The sequence below is a fragment of the Grampus griseus genome, assembly GCF_964374135.1.
Source record: "Grampus griseus genome assembly, chromosome: 3".
Lineage (NCBI taxonomy): Eukaryota > Metazoa > Chordata > Mammalia > Artiodactyla > Delphinidae > Grampus > Grampus griseus.
This window is the reverse complement of record NC_139019.1, coordinates 80680475-80699830: the sequence shown is the minus strand read 5'-3', so window position 1 is coordinate 80699830 and position 19356 is coordinate 80680475.

Genomic DNA, 19356 nt, shown 5'->3' with positions numbered 1-19356 from the left:
GGAGGGAGATGGTAAACATATATGCATATATAACATGAATTAAAGGAAGCTTTCATATTATATGTCACATATGTCCATGGTGTTTGAATTTTTTTTAAATGTTCATCCTAAATTACTTCTGAAATTAGGAAAAACCTATATTTTTTAAAAAGAAGAAAGTTCTGTAATATGTAAGTACTAATACTCTTCTTAGTGAGCTTTCCTTGATACCTTCTCTAAAATTCACCTGCTTTACATATTCCTCCCTCCCTGATTCATTTTTTTCTCCTTAGAACCAGGCACCACTGAAAATAATACACATTTTGCTTTTTTATAATGTTCACTTTCTGGCTTCTATTAAGAATATAACTCCAGGAAGGTAGAGGTTTTTATCTGCTTGTTCACTACTGAATCTCTAGCGCCAAAACATTAACCTATAAAAAGTGGGTGCTTAATGAATGAATATGTATAGTTTTATTCATGAATTTATTCCAAATACATACATGTGCATACTAATATATACATATTTATATTAAATAGAAAAAGTCACGTTCTCCTACTTTTTTCTAGTCCACTACCTGCTTTTTAAAGAAAGGAAAAAAAAAGAGATACAGAAAACAAAAATTTCCAGACCTCATGAAGAATGCTGTTTATGTAAATAACTTCTATTTTTATGACACATGACAAAATTGCAAGACTACCCTATGAGAACATTTGAAAAGTAATCTTTGAAACAACACAAGAACAAATGAGGCATTTGATATATTTATGATTGTGGGCATAATTGTTGCTGCCGAGTATGAATATATCTGAGTTTTCAAAATACATTTCATTTCTATTACAGTATTTGAAAATAAAGCAATTTTCCATGATGCTGTTTGTGTCCTGCTGAGGACAAATGTGTACCCAGAATAAAAAATACGTCAGACATCAGGAAAGTTGTCCTTTGTCAGAATCGTGAGGCTTTTGAATTTAAACTATGAAGGTAGTTGATTCACAAATACTCTTTATCTGCCTACAGAATGAAAAGGTTGTGATGAAGGTTGTGATTCTTGAAGTCAGAATCACAGGCTGGCCATTATATATGCATATGAAGAAGATGCTACCTGGTTATCTGTCCTTGCTAGAGTGTATAATTTGAACAGTTTAGTGAAGAGTTATTAAGAACCAACTATGTACAAGACACTGTGGTAAGTCCTAGGGAGGAATACAAAGATGAGCATCATATGGTCTCTTCCCAGTAATACCATCACCACCATCCACAACTGCTGCCATTTTTTGAGCACCTTTCGTATACCAGACACTATATGAGACATGTTATTTTTTGCACATGATGACTATTTCTTGAAATATCCCTTTGGACAATGTATTGTAATCATCATTTTACAGAAGAAGAATTTGAGATTCAGAGAGGTTAGGTAATTCATTTCAAAATTAACTGATGTTAATCACCTCTTGGAGTATGTGCCTATTTATATGAGAACTGTTTCCTCACCTATAACAGATATTATTTATGCTTGCCATGTTTATAATATGTGGTCCTTTCTCAGCTACAATTCGTTGGAGTAGGAATAGACACTAGAATTCATCTAGACTATTAATATTCTCTTAGGAATTTGAAATTGGAATTGAGAGAGTCCAGTTCATTTGACCAGACTACTTAAACTCACCTTAAATAAAGTCAGGATCTGTTGGATGAGTCTTCATCCACAAGAAGAAGCAGAAAGTGCCTATCTATAAGGAGAAGAAAAGGAGAGGTGAGCTACCTTTTGAGAGTATTTTAATTTCCTTTGGTCAAGGTAAGGTACATTTGATTATTGGCAACTTACTTATTTTGAGAAAGATCTAAGATCTAAGTTCAAAAAACACCTGCAACCATGTGGTAATAATTTGCTAGTATACAAATCAAGCTTCCAGTCTAGTGTGGTATTGCTTTTATGTCTCATTATTAATAATTTTAATAAGAAGTTATTTAATGTGCCCACTCATTTTTCTCTATGCTGATACATGTTCATCATGATTATCAGTTTCCCTTTTACATTTTGCTACATAAAGGCATTCATGGACACTGAAGAGATCAGTATATATCAAATTTGGTTCCTTCTTTGGGTGTATAATTTTAATATTATGTCATTTTTGATTCAACACTATAGTATATGTAACTTACCCATTCTCTTATGAAACAAAGAAAGTTTTACAATGCTGAACCTAAGGATCTATAGAAATTATTGGTTAAAAGATATATTAAGAAAGATGCATTTAGAAGGTGTAAATAGCCCTGTGTTTCTGTTGACTGGGAAATTTAATGCACAAAAAAACTTCTAAACTGCAGTTCTGTTGCAGATATATTCTCACAATACATATGGGAGAAAATGGTGCAGTTGAAACACTACCACTACTACCTGTTGCTTACTGCTGTTGCTGCTGTTGCTGCTGCTACTGCTACTACTAAAATTACTGCTAGCACCACCACCACCAAACCCACCACTACTGCTATGGCTAACACATAATAATATTCATCTCTGTCAGCACTGTTACAAAAATTAACTCAGAGCTCTGGACACCAAATCAGACATTAGTTCATGCAGTTCATATTTAAAGTTGGTAATCTATTGTCTTTGATTTGGGCAAGTCATTGAAATTATTTGAGAGAAATCTTCCTTATTTGTATAATCTCAAAAGTTTTATAACAATTAAATGAGATAAAGCATATGAAAGTGCTTTCTGAAATGTACACATTTAATTATTATATACAATTTAATTATTTATACGATGCTCTAAGTAAATGCTTACCATTGGGGTTATTAACTTTAATTAATAGTAAGGAAAGTTACACTCATGATAATTGGAAAGTCATATACTAATCATATAATTTGTCCTGCAATAATCAGTTATGAACAGAAATGTCTACCATTTCTGTCTTCAAGTGTATTTATTTTTCACTCACTAAAATGGTTAAACAATCACTCTGAAAATATATAGAATAACTACTATTATTTCAGTAACTTCTACACACGTGTGGCATATTTGAATTTCCATCTCTACCAAAAGTCGACATTTGGTGTAACGGATCCCTGAGTTTCTTCAATATGTTTCACATCTAGCCACATGAAATGAATAGCTCTGTTCCGTAATTAATGATGTAATATACTCCTTTTAAATAAGGATTTTATCAGCCTATATAACTAATGACAGCATCACCTAAATGACCAGTTGGCATCATTAAATTTACCAACTACTGTGCTATCATCAATTCCAATTAAATCCTAAGCATGTTTCTCATCAACATGTAAACACATTTTCTAATTGGGAAGTACCATCGTGAGTAAATTTAATGGTGCCAAGTTGACCATTTAAGAGATTTAGTATAATGAGAAATCATTTGGCTTTGAAGGTAGTATTCCTTTTTCTATCCCTCACATTTGTTGCACTTGGGAATATCCATTTGATAAAGATGGTTAGAGAAACTAATACTGGCCTCATATAAAGCAAGTTTACTACATTTAGCAGTGATCATAGGTATCTTTTGGGATGGTGTGTTAGCATAGCAGCTGAATTGAAGTTATGAAACCCCCAAAGGAGATACTAGATAGTCAGCACATGTAGGTGGGACAAATAAAATTATCAGGAGTTTGACTGAGCTGATCCTGGAGAAATTTTTTCCCCATGAAGTATCAAAAAAAATTTGGATAGCCATCCAGCCTTTTCTTATTTGCTTGTTTACCTTCAGCACCTAGAATACTGTCAAACACGTAGGAGAGGTTTGTTGAATGAATGAACCACAGAAGTAGCTCAGTGACAGTATCATTTTCTTGTTTGGACATCTAAGCAGAGGATTTTCAATGAAAATAACAGCATCTAATACTTACTGAGCTAATTATGTTCTGAGGACTGGAAGAAGAACTTTTCACATGTCTTATACTTTGATGCTCACAATAATCAAAAATGGAATCAGCCAGGATTTTGGACAGAAACTATTTCATATATATATATATAGTGTTCATCACAAACTTTATTATTCCCATATCCAGTTACAGGAATTATGAACCAAGTAGTTTAGGTAAATTTCTCACGATCATAGAGCTAGCATGCAGTGAAGCAGGGATTCAAATCTAGGTGTATTCATAGATTAATATACTAGGATAAGCAGTAGAAAGAAAAACATGAACATTTCAAAATTTCAGGGGCTTATATTAACAAATGGTAAGTTGTCTTCCTCATTCTGGAATAGCCACAGCCTGGAGTATTTGGGTCACAGTGGAGAGGAAAAAAGAATAGCTCATGGATCACAGTCATACAGATCATGATGTGAGTCACAGAAGTCCACAAAAATAGTATTTTCGGAGAGGGATACTTCAGTTGTGAGGGAAAAGGGGGCTCCTGGTTAGAAAAATCAATGATTTTCCATTGACCAGGATAATTATTTTTCATCCTTCATATATTTGCCAAGACATATTATCTCCTTCTTGACTGTCAGAACTAGACTACATACCTCTTCTATTGTTCTTGTACTTATGTCCATCATGATAAACAAAAATATATTCTACTTGCTTGTTGCTATCTGTATGCCTTACAAACTAAGTTCCTTGAGGGCAGAGACTTTACTTTGATAATATAATAGCACAAAGACTGGCACAAAATATAATGATAATAGAAATTGATCTTCATTTAAATTGGATATATATTGTAGGCACTGTGCTAATAAATTTTTATGTGGATTATCACAGCTTTCCTGATAATAACTTTGAATAAGTTACTATTATTATCACCATTTTACATAGAGGAAAATTTGAGACTTTGAGAGGGCATGAAGCTCAAGGTTATGACTAAAGTGTGTTAGAGCTGGCATTTGAATGCAAACAGCCTGACATTAGAGTGTTTTTTGGGGGGTTGTTTTTTTTTTTTTTGCGGTACGCGGGCCTCTCACTGTTGTGGCCTCTCCCGTTGAGGAGCACAGGCTCCGGACGCGCAGGCTCAGCGGCCATGGCTCACGGGCCCAGCCGCTCCGCGGCAGGAACCCGTGTCCCCCGCATCGGCAGGCGGACTCCCAACCACTGCGCCAACAGGGAAGCCCTAGAGTGTTTATTTTTAATACGATGCTAAAACGGCATTCTTTCAGCTTTAAGAAACATGAAAATTATATGACATAAATCTGAAATATTTCATTTTGTTTTATGAAAGCTTTAATCATGAAAATTTATTGTTTATTCAAAGAAGAGAACTTGATTAGCTCTAAAAAATGTTGGCTAATGGCATCTGTGCAGACAAAATGAAGAAAGAAAACAATTATTTGCAAAATGTAGGAGAGGAAAACAAAGTAACATGGAAAGCAGTTACTTTTTTTTAAAGTTTAACTATGTCAGTCACTGTGCTGGAAATTTAAACATATATTATTTCCCCTAATCTTCCCAACAGAACTGTTTAACTAAATGATGGCTAAATTGATGCTGAGGTAGACATAGTAATGAGTCTAAAACAAGAGTTTTTAAAAGATGCCATTGTTATTATAATCATAATGTATTCACTGTACCATACTAGTTATGGAAGTATAAGATACATTTGTATGCAGAGCTCAAATGGACTAGATAATTTCACTTTATAACCAGAATGTTAGGTAACAAATGCAGATAGTAAGTCTTACTGTGTTTTGGCCAAAATATTTTATAGATAATGTGTATATATCCATAATCATGTATTTAGAAGCTCTATTTATTAAAGAGTTAAAGTATTAATAGATACGTTTGCAGTGACAATGATCATTCATCTCCAGGTATAGGCATAGCAAAAATCTTAACATTTTATCTCACTTAAATTGTAAACATATGAGATAGTTATCATAAGATAACTGTGACTACAGACAAAATAATTTGGATGAATAACCCATACATCATGAAATATACTAACACTAGTTTTGATGCATAAATAAATTCCTCTCTTGGAATGTTCTATGGCATTGCTATAAATTTACAACTCCTTTTCAATTCACCATTATCAGATAATGAAATCAAACTAACTGGATCTTTGGATTATTTATCTTGTCCCCCTTCTCAGGCCAATGTCAAAACTCCATTGTTTCCTCTAATGTAGGCCCAGTGTGTAGGGACTCCAAGAATGTACTAGGAGTGGTTAGGGTTTGGCACTTCCACTGCAGGGGGCACGGGTTCGATCCCTGGTTGGGGAATTTAGATTTATGATGCTAGATACATCTAGCACACAATTTTAAAATGAAAAAGGAAGGTGAATCATATTTTTACTGAATACTGTATATTATGAAAAAATATATAGATAATATTTAGATCCAGGGGCATAAGTTGATCATTCAAACATAATATGTGGCCCATACCTATCCAGATATCTTGTGGCTGGTTTGAAAATTCCACAAATATTGATTTTCCTAGTCTTTAAAAAAAATTCAGAATCTATTAAAACTCTCTGTGGTGGAATTGCCAAAAGCTTTCTATAGCTTTTGATATTAAAATATCCTAAACTTTAGACTTTAATACATGTCCTATTTACATCTACAAGTTGTCCGATTATTGCGTAACACAAATGCCATAATATCAGACACGTCTTGACAAATGCTAAGCCTCAGAAGTTTTTTTTCTACCCATTGTTGGTTTCACAAGGCAATGTACACTCAAAGTTTTGTTCAGATTAAATATTGTCACTGTTCTATTTTATAAAAATAAAACAGTGCCAACTACTAACAGCTATTGATACTTTTAGGGTTAGATCCCTCTCATAAGAACATAACACTACAGTTTTTTTTTTTTAATTGTTAATCCAGATGAATCTTTATTTTTCTTGTTCCAAACAAATCTGATGCAATATAGAGAACTTCTCCCCAGAAAAAAATACAAAACCTGTGCAGACACACAAAATTTATATACAAGCTTGGGGGTTTTCAAGGCTCTGTGAAGTCCACTCATATTCCTCATCCACTTGGTGGAATCTAGAGGGATCCACCTGGGGCAGCACAAGCCTGGACTTTGGAGTCAGGCTGACTTGGTTTGTTTTTTTTTTACATCTTTATTGGAGTATAATTGCTTTACAATGGTGTGTTAGTTTCTGCTTTATAACAAACTGAATCAGTTATACATATACATATGTTCCCATATCTCTTCCCTCTTGCGTCTCCTCCCTCCCACCCTCCCTATCCCACCCCTCCAGGCGGTCACAAAGCACCGAGCTGATCTCCCTGTGCTATGTGGCTGCTTCCTACTAGCTATCTACCTTACGTTTGGTAGTATATATATGTCCATGCCTCTCTCTCGCCCTGTCACAGCTTACCCTTCCCCCTCCCCATATCCTCAAGTCCATTCTCTAGTAGGTCTGTGTCTTTATTCCTGTCTTACCCCTAGGTTCTTCATGACATTTTTTTTTCTGAAATTCCATCTATATGTGTTAGCATACGGCATTTGTCTTTCTCTTTCTGACTTACTACACTCTGTATGACAGACTCTAGGTCTATCCACCTCATTACAAATAGCTCAATTTCATTTCTTTTTATGGCTGACTAATATTCCATTGTATATATGTGCCACATCTTCTTTATCCATTCATCCAATGATGGACACTTAGGTTGTTTCCATCTCCGGGCTATTGTAAATAGAGCTGCAATGAACATTTTGGTACATGACTCTTTTTGAATTATGGTTTTCTCAGGGTATATGCCCAGTAGTGGGATTGCTGGGTCATATGGTAGTTCTATTTGTAGCTTTTTAAGGAACCTCCATACTGTTCTCCACAGTGGCTGTATCAATTTACATTCCCAGCAACAGTGCAAGAGGGTTCCCTTTTCTCCACACCCTCTCCAGCATTTATTGTTTCTAGAATTTTTGATGATGGCGATTCTGACTGGTGTGAGATGATATCTCATTGTAGTTTTGATTTGCATTTCTCTAATGATTAATGAAATTGAGCATTCTTTCATGTGTTTGTTGGCAGTCTGTATATCTCTTTGGAGAAATGTCTATTTAGGTCTTCTGCCCATTTTTGGATTGGGTTGCTTATTTTTTTGTTATTGAGCTGCATGAGCTGCTTATAAATTTTGGAGATTAATCCTTTGTCAGTTGCTTCATTTGCAAAGATTTTCTCCCATTCTGAGGGTTGTCTTTTCATCTTGTTTATGGTTTCCTTTGCTGTGCAAAAGCTTTGAAGTTTCATTAGGTCCCATTTGTTTATTTTTGTTTTTATTTCCATTTCTCTGGGAGGTGGGTCAGAAAGGATCTTGCTGTGATTTATGTCATAGAGTGTTCTGCCTATGTTTTCCTCTAAGAGTTTGATAGTTTATGGCCTTACATTTAGGTCTTTAATCCATTTTGAGCTTATTTTTGTGTGTGGTGTTAGGGAGTGATCTAATCTCTTACTTTTACACGTACCTGTCCAGTTTTCCCAGCACCACTTATTGAAGAGGAACACTACAGTTCTTATTTTTAAAAATAGCTGTCATGGATATAGAAAACTCTCTGCCTTCCTTTGTAAATAGACTCTGAGTTCCTAATGGCCTAACCTTGGTTTATATAAGGACTCTCAGTTTCAGATGCTTCCATAAGACTGGCAGGTAATGGTAATAAACAAGTGAAATGGCCAGGTATTAGAGAACATGGGGAAAGGGGAGTAAGTGTGGGTGACCATAGCAAATTGAAAAGCTACTTATTTGTTAAAAAGGGCATGCTGTCATTCTACTGCAGTCAATTCTGTTATTGAAAGAATTTGGAAATGCACATTATCTGTGAACTTCCTTGATTTTTCTAATACCGAGTATAACTCACAAGGCATTACCTATGGGCCACTAGTTGACAAACGTTGGCTTATATCCCATCAGTTAATGAGAAAGGTAGAAACATACCTCATTGTCACCCCAAATTGTATCCACAGTTTGGAAACTAGAGGCAAAAAGGAACATGGAAGGGGCAAAAGGAGACACAATCACTTTCTTATTTCATCATGTTAGCATGATTTGATATTTTATTGAACTGTCTGCAATTAAATTAAAATCTCAGAGAATGTGCTGTTTTAAAAAAATAAGTGATTAATGCCTGGGCATCTTGCAAGGACTAGTCTTTTTAACTCTTTTAAAGGGATTTTTGTTCATGTGGTTGAATTTCATGGTCAGTTTCCTCCTCCACTGAGTCATCATTTTTGGGACAATTTAGAAAAGAAACAGCCCCTGAGAGGACTTCTAACCTATGGTTGGGCTTAGGATGGTCAACTTAGGGACAGAACCTATATAGAATATAACCTTCCTATAGGCTTTTGTCTAATTAGAGTTTACCATTTTGCTGCCTTGGGAGCAAACAGTGCTATCCCAATATAGGATGAGCATATTTATTGAGTGTGTGATAAAGGGATGCAGCTTCTGGGGTATATATTTTCTCTGTTCATAAAGTTGATTATAGCACATTCAACTGGTTATCCTGGAGAACCATGGAAGACTGAAGTATTCAATAGCTTCAGTGTACTAAGAAACTTAGACAATTAAAAGATCTAAAGTCACATTCCAGAGACAGCTATGCTTTTTCAACTGTAAAGGCAATTTTAACAATACTAACACTAAGATTATTTCATTTAGTTAGGCTTTGGAGATTTGCTTTTTCTTAATGCATGGTATATTGAGTCAAAAAAACAACTGGAAAGAGAAAGAAAGAAAAAAGAAAAGAAAGAGAAAGAGAAAGGAAGGGAGGGAGGAAGGAAGGGAAGAAGAGAGAGAGAATAGGAGAGAAAAAAGAATGCAGGAAATAGAAGAAAGAAAGGGTAAGTAGAAAGATGGAATGAAGACTGAGTAATTCGTCACATAATTTTATTGAGCTAGTATTTATTGAGAAAGTGTTCCTTATAAAGTGCTCTGTTAGGCATGATTAAGTGTTATCCTGTATGATTCCCTGTTATGGAATGACTACACCTAAGTTATAGGATAAACTTTTAAGCAATAATGATTATCTCAGTGTGGGTCAAGCTATGTAGATTATCTGGGGACTCCTATTGTGAAAATAATGTATAAACCCAGAACCTGTCACTGGTATGTATTTCTATGGAATGGAAAAACATATATAATCTTATCTTAGTAGGAGTGAAAATTTATTATACTACCACTAAGAAAATCTTATTGGTAGTGAAGACTATAAAATACAAATAATTAGCCAAATAATGGGCCCAAAATATTCTTTTCATAAATGCATTATCATAGAAATTGATTATATTTCAATTTCTCATTTTTCCAGACCCATAAAAAGAACACAAATAATTCTAACATATATAGACATTGAAATTTTTTCTTCATGCATTTAGGTATGATGAGTATAAATGGTGTCAAAAATAATACCCAATATCAATGTTTAATACTAGAGTCTTCTTTATTGATAATGCTTTGAAGACATAATGAGAACAGTACATGCCTTGTGATTACTGTAAGGTCACATGGACCTGGTTTTTGTCTGTCATGTAGCTGTCATGATGATGTGTTAAAACAGCTTAGGGCTGCACCGGACAGACTTAAAATTTTAAAAACGTCATTGAAGTTTTATATTTTTGAAGCTCTCGCTTTATAATTTCAACAGTAATTGGATATTGTTAGGACTGGAATGTTAAAGTAGCATTTATTAGAATTAGTTTTGAGTGCACTACCATTTCATGTTATTAAAAGATGAAACATAATTCAGAAATTGTTGGTCAAATAATTCTTTTTTCTTTTCAGTTTCTTTCCTAGTCTTGACATATTATCAAATGCTTTATGTGGCTTTTTAAAACATGATGTAGCATTATTGACTTCTAAACACATTTTTTCTCTGGGATCATAAAGCAAACACATGTACATATTTCAAGGTGCATTGGCTATTAAGTTGAACATGTTTTTTTTACAAATTGGTTATAAACTGAGACCAAGTACCTCTGCTAGAGCATGTATTTTTATCAGGCTGTATATTACTGTTTAAATACATGATCTGTGGAGCTTGGTAAAACAGAAGTCATGCAGCCTACAATAGAGTGGTCTCCAAAGTTTTTACTCACGTATTACTATCAATAAATTGCTTTAGCACACTCACACACACAAACACACATATCAAATTTTCATATATGTATATATATCCACTATTATACCAGTGTATAAAATATAGACATCATAAACCATATATAAAATTAGGAATTAAAAACGATTATGCCATATGTGAAATATCATTTTCTTGAATTAATTTAACTTAATTAAGGTAAAGACCTTTCTTTCCCTGATTAGATATGATGATATATGTGTCATTTTGTAAAACTTGTTTGTTATTTTATGGTACAGTTTTTCAAAGATTTAGTCCAAATTCAGTTAGTTCTATATCTGGTTTTAATGGCTGTCATAACTAAAAAAATCACTTCACAAAAATAACAGATGCAAATGGAGGAAATTCATCCTGCATTGTGAGTGCTAAATCAATTTAATTCCATCCTCCAGTTATGCAAAAGTTTTTGTCAAAATTTGGTTAATACTTTTCTTGAAATTAAATTGTAGGGCTTATAATTTGAAGGCAATGAATTTAATTTTTTTAATAAATGAATTAAAAACTTAATGACACTCATTCTTTGAAGATTTGTTATACAAGATAGGATATTTTGTTTCTATTTTTCTGTGCTTGAAGATTGAAGAGATCTTGCAATTAATACAAAATATTTTCGAGAATAAAACTGTGTAACAATCAAAATATGTCCAAATATTTTTTTCAAAGTTTCCCCTATATCTCATGTTAAGCACAACTAAAACCCCTAGATATTACCTAGAAAATAAGCATAAGACTCTTGAAGGTGGAGAGAAGATGGACTGGCTAGAAACTTGAAGAACAGCACAATAAAATTTCCTGGGTTTTTTTGGTTGTTTTTTTTTTTTTTTTTGCTCATATATTCAAGACTTAACCTGGAAGAAGCTGGCAATCTGGAAATACCAGTGACTGCAAATAACCTCTTGGCCGAAGTCCTGTTCTTTTTAGCAAGGGGATCAAGAAAGGGGCTGGCTAGCAAGACAGAAAACCTTTAGACAGAAACAGCCCTACTCCAGTCAAACACCACAGAAAACATTGTGTTAGCACCCCCATTAATGCCAAGCAAAGTGGGAAGCCTAGACTTTTACCTTGTGAGGCTATAATAGGGTGCCCAACACCCCCATCATGCAGGTAGAAAGAAGGCTAAGTACGGAGCTAGAGTTTCAGTCATGCAGTTATGAGGTCATTCCCTCATATTGTCTCTGGAGAACTTGTGGGGATCCTGGTCCCCAGGGGTACCCCACCCGGCAGTACCAAGGAGTGATATCAAAGATAGTGGAAGGTGATGACATGCATTGTGGACCAGTGATAATGAGACCACCCCCACAACAGTGTCAGAGGAGACCATGTAGGAAACTAGAATATCTTTTTCCACTCAGCAATAACAATGAGACCTTACACTGGGTATCAGCAGAGGTTGAGTGGGGAACAAAGACTTGTGTTTGTGCCCAGTGGTAACAAGGCAGCGTCAGAAAAAGCCAACTACAACAGAAGGCTTAAGAAAGATCCAGAATCTCAAAACATAACATTAAAATGTTCAGGTTTCAATTTAAAAAATCACTCATCATACCAAGAATCAGAAAGATCTCAAACTGAATGAAAAAGATAATAAATGGATGCCCAAACTGAGATGACAGAGATGTTAGAATTACCTGACAAAGATTTTAAAGCAGCCATTCTTCAACAAGCAATTACCAACACCCTTGAAAAAAATGAAAAGATAGAAAGTTTTTGGGAAAAAGTTTCAGCAAAGAAATAGAAGATATAAGGAAAAGTCAAATGAGAATATTAGAACAGAAAAATACAATAATTGAAAATAAAAGCTCAGTGGATGGGCTCAACAACATAATAGAGAGATTGGGGAAAGAATCAGTGAGCTGGAAGATAAACAATTGAAACTACCCAAGATGAAGAACAGAGAGAAAATACACTGAAAAGAAAAACACGGAACCTCATGGACCTGTGTCTTTGGAGTCCCAGAAGGAGAGGAGAATCAAGGAGAGTCTGAAAAAGAACTAGAAGAAATAATGGCAGAAAACATCCCAAATTTGGAAAGAGAGATAAATCTGTAGATTCAAGAAGGTAAGAAATTCCCAACATGATAAAACCAAACAAATCTGCATCAAGACACATCATAATGAAACTTCTGAAAGCTAAAGACAAAGACATTCTGAAAGCAACCAGGGAAAAATCACACATTATAGAGGAAAACACAATTAGAAAGACAGTGGATTTCTCATCAGAAATCAGGGAAACCAGAAGGAAATGGCACAATATAGTTCAGGGCTGAAAGGAAAGGACAATCAGTCTAGAATGCTATTATGCCCAAGGCAAATATCCCTTTAGGAATGAAGTGGCAATCATGACCCTCTCAGTGAAAATAGTTTTTCTCCAGGAGACCTACTCTAAAGGAATAATTTTTAAATTTTTCTAAATAAAAAGGAAAAAACAAAAGAAGAAACCTTGGAATATCAGGAAAGGAAGAAGCAAAAATCAAGGTAAATGCAGTAAGTTTTTGATCTCTTCTTGAGCTTTCTCAAGAAGATCTCTTCTTGAGCTTTCTAAGTTTGAGCAATAATTTAAACACTGTTTAATATGGTTCAAAATACATGGAGAGAATATTTAAGATATTTGCACTAAAAATGGAGAAGGGCAAAGTGATGTAAAGAAAGATAAAATTTCTGTACTTCACTAGGACTGGTAAAATGATGACACCAGTAGATTGTAATTTTATATATATATATATATTTATATATATATATATACACATACATACATGTAATAATACGTAGAGTAATCTTTAAAAAGCTATACAAATAGATACACTCAAAACACTACAGATAAATCAAAATGAAATTCTAAAAAAACTTCTGACACAATAATGCAGGAAAATAAAACAGAGACAGAAAGAACCAACAGGAAACAAAAGTAAATTGGCACAACCCCTAATGTATCATTAATTACATTAAAATATATGGTCAAAATGCACTGATTAAAAGACAGATTGGCAAAGTGAATGACAAATTATGACCTATATACTGTCTATTAAAAAAAACCCCTCATTTTAAATATAACAACATAGGCAGGCTGAAAGCAAAAGGATAACAAACATGTATCATGAAAATATTAATTTTAAAATGTATTAGTGGCTATATAATTATCAAAGTGACTTCAGAGCAAAAAGGGTAATCAGAGCCACAGTGGGACATTATATAATGGTAATGCACCAAGAAGACAGCAATCCTAAATGTGTATGTACCAAACAATAGAGGTGCAAAATATGTGAAGTAAAAACTGATGGAACTGAAGAAAAAAAATAGACAAATCCACAGTTATCAATGGAGACTTTACCACCTCTTTAACAACAATGCATAGAATAATTAGAAAACCAACAGCGATATAAAACTCCACAGCACCATGAAACCAACAGGATCTAAAGGGCGTTTATAGAACACTCCAACCAACAACACAAGGATACATTTCTTCAAGTGATCAAAGAATGTATACCAAGGTATATCATATCCTGGGCCATAAAACAAACCTCAGAAAAATTCAAAGAACTGAAATCAAGCACAATGTGTTCTTTAACCAGTGGAATCATACTGGAAATCAGTAAGAAAAATAACAGGAAATTTTCCAAACACATAGAAACTGAACAACACACTTTAAATAATTGGTGGGTCAGAAAAGAAGTCTCAAGGGGAATCAGAAGATACCTGGAACTCAATTAATATGAAACTTTAACGTATCAAAATTTGTGGGACATAGCTAAAGGAGTGTGAGAGGAAAATTTATAGCATTCTATGCTCACATTAGGAAAGAGGAAAATTCTTAGATCAATAACCTAAGTTCTCACCTTAAGAAAAAGAAGAGCAAAATAAACCCAAGGCAAGCAAAAAGAAAGAAATAACAAAGATAAGACTAGAAATCAGTGAAATTGAAAACTGCAAAACAATAGAGAGAACCTTTGGAACAAAGAGTGGGTTCTTTGAAAAGATCAATGAAATTACCCACCCCTCAAGCAGGATGGAGGAGAGAGAGGAGAGAGAAACACAGATTTCCAGTATCAGGAATGAAATAGGGGATATCATCATAGATACTTCAGAAATCAAAAGGATATTTAGGAATATTATTGTCTTAGTCCAATGGAACTGTTCTAACAAAATACCACCGAATACATGGTTTATAAACAATGGAAAATTATTTCTCACACTTCTGGAGTCTGACAAGTCCAAGATCAAGGCACTGGCAGATTCAGTGTCTGGTGAGAACCTGCTTTTTGGTTCATAGACAGCTGTCTTTTTGCTGTGGCTGTACATGGTGGAAGGGATGAGGGATCTTTCTAGGGTCTCATTTATAGGGTCACTAATCTCATTCCCTAAGGCTCTGCCCTCATGATCTAATCACCCCCAAAGGCCCCATCTCCATCACCTTGGAGGTTAGACTTTCAACATATGAATTTTGGGGGGACACGAATATTTAAACCATAGCAAATATAAATAACACATAAATTTGACAATGTAGTTGAAATGGACCAACTTCTTGAAAATTACAAACTACCAATATTCATCCAATATGAAATACATATTTTGAATAGGCCTATAACTATAAAGACCAAGTAGTCCAAGTGGTTTCTGGAAACTGAAATGTGAAAGTTCTATTGAGAAGGCCAGGTGAAAGGGTGATGCAAACTTTAGTTGAAGGATTCAGTCACCCTAAGCCAGTATCAGTGTGAGAGAGCCAGGGGAACACATATGATGGTGCTAATTTCTTCCTTCTGCCTCCTGATATTCCCCATTGTCCAAGCCCAAAAGAAAGCCAGAGAACAAAGGTAACCATTGATTAGTACATATGAGTCTGCCTGCCTCCTTTGGCAGAAAACATAAGGGCAAATTGAGATATTTAGTACATTTATTTAGATAAAATATAATTATTATTTACTTCTAATTTTGCTTCTTGTTGCCATATGTATTGTTATCATACTCTAGCATATGAACTCACTTTGTATACAACTCTAAAATATAATGTTAACTCTTCAACTACACTGAGAGCTACCATGTAGTATCTGATGGAACTCTTAGAGGACAACATAGGAAAAACACTCTTTGACATAAACCACAGCAAGATCTTTTTTTGACCCACCTCCTAGAGTAATGAAAATAAAAACAAAATTAAACAAATGGGACCTAATTAAACTTAAAAACTTTTGCACAACAAAGGAAACCATAAACAAGATGAAAAGACAACCCTCAGAATGGGAGAAAATATTTGCAAATGAAACAATGGACAAAGGATTAATCTCCAAAATATATAAACAGCTCATGCAGCTCAATATTAAAAAAAAAGAAACAACCCAATCCAAAAATGGGCAGAATACCTAAATAGACATTTCTCCAAAGAAGGCATACAGATGGCCAAGAGGCACAGGAAAAGAAGCTCAGCATCACTAATTATTAGAGAAATGTGAATCAAAACTACAATGAGGTATCACCTCACACCGGTCAGAATGGCCATCATCAAAAAATCTACAGACAATAAATGCTGGAGAGGGTGTTGAGAAAAGGGAACCCTCTTGCACTATTGGTGGGAATGTAAATTGATCCAACCACTGTGGAGAACAGTATGGAGGTTCCTTAAAAAACGAAAAATAGAACTACCATATGACCCAGCAATTCCACTACTGGGCACATACCCTGAGAAAACTGTAATTCAAAAAGAGACATGGACCACAATGTTCATTGCAGCACTATTTACAATAGCTAGGACATGGAAGCAACCTAAGTGTCCATCGATAGATGAATGGATAAAGAAGATGTGGCACATATATACAATGGAATATTACTCAGCCATAAAAAGAAATGAAATTTAGTTATTTGTAGTGAGGTGGATGAACCTAGAGTCTGTCATACGGAGTGAAGTAAGTCAGAAAGAGAAAGACAAATACCGTATGCTAACACATATATATGGAATCTTAAAAAAAGAAAAAAAAGGTACTGATGAACATAGTGGCAGGACAGGAATAAAGAAGTAGACATAGAGAATGGGCTTGAGGACACGGTGGGGGAGGGGGAAGCTGGAACAAAGTGAGACTATCATTGGCATATATACACTACCATATGTAAAATAGATAGCTGTGGGAAGCAGCAGCATACATAGCACAGGGAGATCAGCTCCGTGCTTTACGACGACCTAGAGGGGTGGGATAGGGAGGGTAGGAGGGAGGCTTAAGAGGGAGGGAGTATGCGGATATATGTATGCATATGGCTGATTCACATTGTTGTGCAACAGAAACTAACAGCCCTGTGAAGCAATTATACTCCAATAAAGGTGTATTAAAAACATAAATAAGTGAATAAGCACATACACAAAAATATAATGTTCCCTCTTCAAGTACATTGAGAGCTACCATGTAGTATCTGATGGAACAACATTTCTGCAGTATATTTTTCACTATCAAACCTGCAAAAATATTTATTGCATAAATATATACCCTCTTTGTCTATCTCTATGCCTCCCTCTCCACACATATACACAAGTATATATATATATACATAACATATATATATATTTGTTATGTATACATATGTATATATATAACATTCAACATATATGTGTACATTGTAGTTAAGTTTATTACCCAGAAACATGTACAATATGCAGACATGGCAAGATCATGGGAAAATACACTTTGTGGTATAATGCTTGGCAATGTAAACTTTCACTGCAGGTAAATTTGATAGAGTGTGTGTGTGTGTGTGTGTGTGTGTGTGTGTTAAAAATTCAAATGAGTGCATATCTTCTATAAAGTATATCCACTTCTATAAAATTATTTTAATGATATAATTAAGGTGTGTACAAAGATTTAAGTTCAAGAATGACAGTACCATTTATAAGGAAAGATATAAAACAACTTGAAAGTTATTCTGTAATACCGGGCTGCTGAAATGAATGTTTGTGTATCTATGGAATTAAGTATTATGTATTTGTAAAAATTATATTTTGGTGTGTTATTTGTTGACAATGAAATAATTTCACTTTGTGTAATTGAGTCTTTTGAGGTAATATGAGTTATATAGTGTTTAAAGCCATGTTTATGTGAAATTTACATTCCAACCCTAACACTTATTAGCTCTTTAACCTAGTCTAGGTTTCATAGTCTCTGTAACTCTCATCTATATATTGGGTATAAAATAAGAGCAATTATGTCATAGGGTTATTTTGTAGGTTTAATGAAAAAGTGAATACAAAATACTGAATGAGCATTTTGCATATAACATGTGCCCAAGAAAAATGATCAGGGATCCAGGAGATTTTATTGGATTCTCAAGTAATTTCAACATGCAGAAAAAAGCACATAGTTGAAGGTTTAATTTATTTGAGGTGTATGTTAAGTACATACTTTAGAAAAGTTGTGAATATTAATGGTTAGGAAAAATCAATAAAGGGGAATGTTATTAACTCTGAGGTCTCTCAATTTTTTGAGAGTACCTGCTTGCCTAGAAAATGGGACCTAGAAAGGGATAATCTAGCATATACTTATTTTGTCTTAATTTTCTTAGACAAGAAATAAAATTATTTTCTACTTCACAAATTGAGTTAAATTTTGTGAATCAAGAGAAAATATTTTTAATCCGCAAAGTGTAAATATTGTACCCAAGTTCTGGAAAAACCAGGAGCATATTGATTCAGAGGAGAATTGCCTAGTCACACAATACTGGAAAAAGATCTTCTGGCAGTAAGAACTTCATATTTCTGTCAAGTATCCTGATTAAAACTTTGAATTGTTATTTAAAAACAACTCATATGTAAGGTAGATAGAACAGACATATATTTATATATGAGGAAACTGAGTCAACAGAAAATCAGAGTCTTGTCCAAGGTCAAACATTGATTTTCTTCTGGAGTTACTGAAATGAACTTTCTGGACTCACAGCCTACCATTCTTTCTTTCATATTGTGTCTAATATCAATAGATGTGATGATAGTTATATAATAAACCTATGTTCTTTCTCAAATGATTACATTTATATAAAATTATGTATAATATACATAATTTTCATTGCTAAAATGAAAGATACTGGCCTAAAAAATGATGACTCTGACTTTTGTAATAATGACTCCTTTACTCTAGATATGATTTAGCTTATAGCTCAGCATAATTAACAGACCATTAAATATTGTATATAATTGAATTTAAATAAATTTCTCTTTCTCTGGGTTTCATTGGGCTGGTTTAATTGGCCTTATTAAAAAAAAATTTGTAATAATAGTTAAGGATGGTGTGTGTAACCTAATTTTTCACCATGAATATTTAACCAGTGCTTTAATTGAATACTTAGATTTAATAATAAAAATT